Raw genomic sequence first — 6,630 nt, forward strand, 5'->3', positions numbered from 1 at the left:
CCAATTTGTCCTGAGTACACTGATACCCCATATGTTGGGGTAAACCCCTGTTTTGGCGCACGGGAGAGCTCGGAAGGGAAGGAGCACTATTTTACTTTTTCAACACAGAATTGGCTGGAATTGAGATCGGACGCCATGTCATGTTTGGAGAGCCCCTGATGTGCCTAAACAGTGGAAATCCCCCCAATTCTAACTGAAACCCTAACCCAAACATACCCCTAACCCTAATCCCAACCCTAATCCAAACCACATCCCTAACCCCAACACACCCCTAACCCTAATCCCAACCCTAACCACACCCCTAACCTTACTCCCAACCACATCCCTAACACCAACACACCCTTAACCATAATCCAAATCATAACCCTAACCACACCCCTAAAGCTAGTTTCACATTTGCGTTTAAAAATGCAGCGTTTAAAACGCATCCGCAGGTGGTGAAAAAAACGCATGTAAACGCGTACAAACGCTGCGTTTTTTAGACGCATGCGTTTTTGTATGCAGTAAAAAAAACGCCGCGTTTTTACGCGTTTACATGCGTTTTTTCCTGCGTTTGCGTTTTTGATACGCATGATGAGAAATTTCACAAGAGAAAAATCAAGATCCAGACTCCGCCAATGGGACTACAGAGGGCGTGTGACATGACTCTGTGGACCAAAATATGGAAAAATTGTAGCTCTCAAAATGTGGTAACGCAAAAAATATTTTTTGGAATAAAAAGCATCTTTAGTGTGTGACAGACAGCTGCCAATCATAAAAATCAACTATAAACCCCACTATAAATAGAAATGGCTAGGGTTAGGGTTAAGGTTAGGATCCCTAGGGTTAGGGTTAGGGTTAGGGGTTAGGGGTAGGGTTAGGGCTAGGGTTAGGGTTTGGATCCCTAGGGTTAGGGTTAGGGTTTGGATCCTTAGGGTTAGGGTTAGGGCTAGGGTTTGGATCCCTAGGGTTAGGGTTAGGGTTTGGATCCCTAGGGTTAGGGGTAGGGTTAGGGTTTGGATCCCTAGGGTTAGGGGATAGGGTTAGGGGTAGGGTTAGGGCTAGGGTTAGGGTTTGGATCCCTAGGGTTAGGGTTAGGGTTTGGATCCCTAGGGTTAGGGTTAGGGTTAGGGGTAGGGTTAGGGTTTGGAACCCTAGGGTTAGGGTTAGGGTTAGGGTTTGGATCCATTTATCACCTTGATGGTGGGGGGTGGCTTATCAGTGTGTAGACTTGTTTTTTTCTATTGAAACGCATGCGTTTAAAAACGCAAAAAAACGCATGTGCTTGAAAACGCATGCGTTTACATAGACAGCAATACGTTTTTTTGCCGCAAATAAGCATGCGTTTTTTTGCGGCAAAAAAAGCCTCTAGAAATTACTACATGTTGCATTTCCGTAAAAAAAACGCAAGCATAGAAACGACGCATGCGTCGTCAAACGCGGCCAAACGCGTACAAAAAAACGCATGCTTTTTTATGTTAAATATAGGAAAAAAAAGTATGCGTTTATATGCGTTTAAACGCAGCGGCAAAAAACGCAAATGTGAAACCAGCCTAACCCTAACACCCCTAACCCTAATCCCAACCGTAAATGTAATCCAAACCCTAACCTTAACCCTAACTGTAGCTTCAACCCTAACTGTAGCCCTAACCCTAACTTTAGCCCCAACCCTAACTGTAGCCCCAGCCATAACCCTTACTTTAGCCCCAACCCTAACCCTAACTTTAACCCCAACCATAACCTTAACTGTAGCCCCAACCCTAACCCTAACTGTTGCCCCAACCCTAACCCTATCTGTAGCCCCAACCCTAACCCTAACTGTTGCCTCAACCCTAACCCTAACTGTAGCCCTAACCCTAATGGGAAAATGGAAATAAATACATTTTTTAGTTTTTATTATTTTTCCCTAACTAAGGGGGTGATGAAGGGGGGTTTGATTTAATTTTATAGTGTTTTTTTAGCGGATTTTTATGATTGGCAGCTGTGACACACTAAGACACTTTTTTATTGCAAAAAATAGTTTTTGCGTCTCCACATTTTGAGAGCTATAATTTTTCCATATTTTGGTCCACAGAGTCATGTGAGGTCTTGTCTTTTGCGGGTCGAGTTGACGTTTTTATTGGTACCATTTTTGGGAACGTGACATTTTGTTAGGGTTGGAGGAACGCACTGAATATATTTATTAAGTGAGATTGGTGCGTTCGCAACCCGGTATCCACCGTGCAGGAAAGAACCTGCTGCTAAGTAAACGGCGGCACTATATGGCTGTATGAACCAGCTCTGTTTGCTTCACAGAGCAGCCGAGAAGGCAAGGCTCTGTGCCCTGTTAGACTTTCACAGAGGCACAGGCTAACTACCCAAATGAGAACAGTCAGTGGTCATGCATGCACACAAAACTCATCGTCGGAGGTGCCAGCATTCTAGGGGCTTATTTCAGCCGTGTCCCTGAACACACATAACACAATCTCTTCGCTGGAGGTGCCAGCATTCTAGGGGCTTATTTCAGCCGGGTCCCTGAACACATACAAACACATGACCACACTGGCACAAAGCACATAACATATGAAGATACTAGCGCATGGCTGTGCGGCCATGCGAGTCTTAAATAGCTGCAGCACGTTCAGGACCTTTCAAAGAAGGACCAATGGAGTTGCTGCAGTACCTGAGCATGTGACCCTAGATCTCCACCGAGAGATCTTGCCCTGGGCATGCTCAGTGTGTGCAAAGCAGAACTTAGTCCTAGCACCTACAGGACCTTCCAAGAATGACCAATGGAAGTTGCTGCAGTACCTGAGCATGTGACCCTAGATCTCCATTGAGAGATCTTGCCCTGGGCATGCTCAATGTGTGCAAAGCAGGACTTAGTCCCAGAAAAGCCTGCAGATCAGTGCAGGGTACAATAGCAGAGCCTGGAGAGGCAGTAGTAACCCTTTGCACAGTATCAGTCTCAGTGAGACACTGGGAGCGACGTCTCCGCTGAGCAGGCTGCACTGCGGCCGATGCAGAATGGGAGACCGCAGCAGACACGGATCGAGATTCCCCCTGTGCAGCAGAGGAAACTCGACTCCTAACACATTTTTTGATCGTTTTTTATTCTGATTTTTGTGAGGCAGAATGAACAAAAACCAGCAATTTGTGAATTTTTTTTTTTTTTTTTTTTTTTTGGGGGGGGGGCGTTTATACCGTTCCACGTTTGATAAAATTGATAAAGCAGTTTTATTCTTTGGGTCAGTACGATTACAGCGATACCTCATTTATACCATTTTTTATGTTTTTTTATGCTTTGGCACTTTTATACGATAAAAACTATTTTATAGAAAAAAATAATTATGTTTGCATCGCTTTATTCTGAGGACTATAACTTTTTTATTTTTTCGCTGATGACGCTGTATCATGGCTCTTTTTTTGTGGGACAAGATGACGTTTTCAGCGGTATCATTTTTTTATATCCCTCTTTTTGATCGCGTGTTATTCCACTTTTTGTTCGGCAGTATGATAATAAAGCGTTGTTTTTTGCCTCATTTTTTTACGGTGATCACTGAAGGGGTTAACTAGTGGGACAGTTTTATAGATCAGGTCGTTACGGACGCGGTGATACTAAATATGTGTACTTTTACTGTTTTTTTTTTATTTAGACAAAGAAATGTATTTATTGGAACAATATTTTTTTCCTTTATTTAGGTTTTTTTTTTTTACACTTGTAAATATAATTTTTTTTACTTTGTAACATTGCCCCAGGGGGGTCATCACATTATAGTGTCAGATCGCTGATCTGACACTTTGCAGTGCACTGTGTCAGATCAGCGATCATACAGGCACTGAAGGAGACTTGCCGGTGCCTGCTCTGAGCAGGCGCTTGCAAGCCACCTCCCTGCAGAACCCAGAAGGCCCCCCCATGGCCATTTTTGATCCGGACCTGCAGGAGGAGGTAGGAGACCCTCAGAGCAACGCGATCACATCGCGTTGCTCCGAGGGTCTCAGGGAAGCATGCAGGGAGCCCCCCTCCCTGCGCGATGCTTCCTTGTGCCGCCGGAACACTGCGATCATGTTTGATTGTACTGTGCCATGGATTAATGTGCCAGGAGCGGTCCATGACCACTCCTGGCACATAGTGCCGGATGTCAGCTGCGATAGTCAGCTGACACCCGACCCCGATCGGCAGCGGTCCCCCCGTGAGCGCGGCTAATCGGTGATGACGTACTATCCCGTCGGTGGTCATACGGGCCCATACCACCTCGAAGGGATAGTACGTCAGATGTCAGAAAGGGGTTAATCTTGCTACCAGGTAATTTATACAGCATAATGAACTGGGTAAAAAGTCCAAAAGCTGATCTGTTTTTACCATTTCACCCACTTTCCCCTTTTTTTCCAGTTTTAAAGAGAATCTATCAACAGGATTTTAAGCAAAGTACACACATGGCCATTTTGGCGCTGTTATAAACATTAAAATGATACTTGCAATGAAGAGATCCTTTTTGTGGATTTTGACGATTTCTTATAGTCATATCTTTGTGCACTGAGACGGGACTGTGGGTAAGGTCTTCAGCTCTGCTTCGGCCCTTCTGCTGCCTTTGGTGTCTTTATATTTTTCATGGTTTAAATTTCTTTCTGGCGCTGTCCTAGCTTGCCCACCATGAGATCAATCTGTGCAAGGACTGCCCATGTCTTTGACCGCACCGGAGCAAAATTTAAAAGGAAAGGAAGCATAATAAAGACACCAAAAGGCAGCAGAGGGGCTGAAGGAGAGCTGAAGACTAGTGATGAGCGAATATACTCGTTACTCGAGATTACCCGAGCACGCTCTGGTGTCCTCTGAGTATTTTTTAGAGCTCGGAGATTTAGTTTTCATCACCTCAGCTGAATGATTTACAGCTATTAGCCAGGCTACGTACATGTGGGGGTTGCCTGGTTGCTAGTGAACCCCCACATGTAATCAAGCAGGCTAGTAGCTGTAAATCATCCAGCTGCGGCGAAGAAAACTAAATCTCCGAGCAATAAAAAATACTCGGAGGACACCCGAGCGAGCTCGGGAAATCTCGAGTAATGAGTATATTCGTTCATCACTACTGAAGACCTTACCCACAGTCCTGTCCTGATGCACGAAGCAATGATTACAAGAACATTTAAAACGCAGATTAAACAAATTTCACAATACAGATTTATTCACTACAGATACTATTTTAATCAGTATTACAACGTCAATATGGACACGACTATACTGTACGTAGCAAAATCCTGCTGACATGTTCTCTTTGAGTACATTACAGCATGGTAAGATGAATGGTTTCATTCAAAACTATAACTCATCCCCCCAAAAAATAAGCCCTCATTTGACGTGTGAACAGACAAATAAATATGTAATGGCTCTTGGAAGAAGAGCAGGAAGAAAAAGAACATGTAAACGAGGCCTTATGCACACAGCAAAGCCTGCGTGGCAGTACACAAAGGCTTTGTTGCCTTCTACTATGTGATTCTGTGATATCTGTGTACTTCTGCACATTACTCAACCAAACTAATGTTCCCCAGAAGCAATGTTGTTAGATTACAAATCTGATATGAAAAGCCATTACATGAAATGAAAGATGAACTGCCAGGACATATCAGTAGCCAAAGGCTTATTAGATACGACCTGGCTACTAATGACACTATCTCGGACTAGATGGTAGCTATGAATCTTTATAACCAGGCTGGGATGGCGGCTCCAGCTCCCGAAGTGTGAAAGTGAGAGCTTGTATCTCTCTATCAATACTTTATTTTCAAGGGCTATATAGGTACATAGTTTGTACGATTGAAAGAAGCCATACCGTGTGAGATATATGGCACTCACCATGTGTAAATGTATTGTTTTTACTAAAATCCATTAAAAACATATTTTTTTAATGGACTTTAATAAATGTGATGCTTCCATATGTGATGAGTGACACATGTCACATAGTATGCTAAACCTTTTGCCTTCACCATTTGTTGGTCTTTAAGAAGAGCACCAGTATATGCCACAGCTTCAGCTTCCTTTCATTTTTTTAATAGTGAGTACCAAGCTGTTTTCCTGCTCTTGTTTTTACTGTTGAAAAAAAAGACATATGTCCATCAAGTTCAACTGAGGGATGGAGAGAGATAAAAGGAATAGGGTTAATGTACAACCATAATGCATGTTCCAGTCTGCCCTAAAAGTGCAACATTTTCCCTCCTGATCCCTCATGTCGAGATTTGATGTATATTCCACTCATTGCTCCTTAAAGGCATAAAGTCACCATCCTGGAAAAGGTTATTTGGCTAAATGGGATGAGGAAATTAGTTATGGCAGCCCCCAAAGCAATAAAATAATATATTAACCCCTTCAAGTCGCGGCCCTTTTTCATTTTTGCGTGTTCGTTTTTCGCTTCCCTCCTTCCCAGAGCCATAACTTTTTTATTTTTCCGTCAATATGGTCATGTGAGGGCTTATTTTTTGCGGGACAAGTTGTACTTTTGAACGACACCATTGGTTTTACCATGTCTTTTACTAGAAAACGGGAAAAAAATTCCAAGTGCGGTGAAATTGCAAAAAAAGTGCAATCCCACACTTGTTTTTTGTTTGGCTTTTTTGCTAGGTTCACTAAATGCTAAAACTAGCCTGCCATTATGATTCTCTAGGTCATTACGAGTTCATAGA

Source organism: Ranitomeya imitator, chromosome 3 (assembly GCF_032444005.1).
Source record: "Ranitomeya imitator isolate aRanImi1 chromosome 3, aRanImi1.pri, whole genome shotgun sequence".
NCBI classification, from domain to species: domain Eukaryota; kingdom Metazoa; phylum Chordata; class Amphibia; order Anura; family Dendrobatidae; genus Ranitomeya; species Ranitomeya imitator.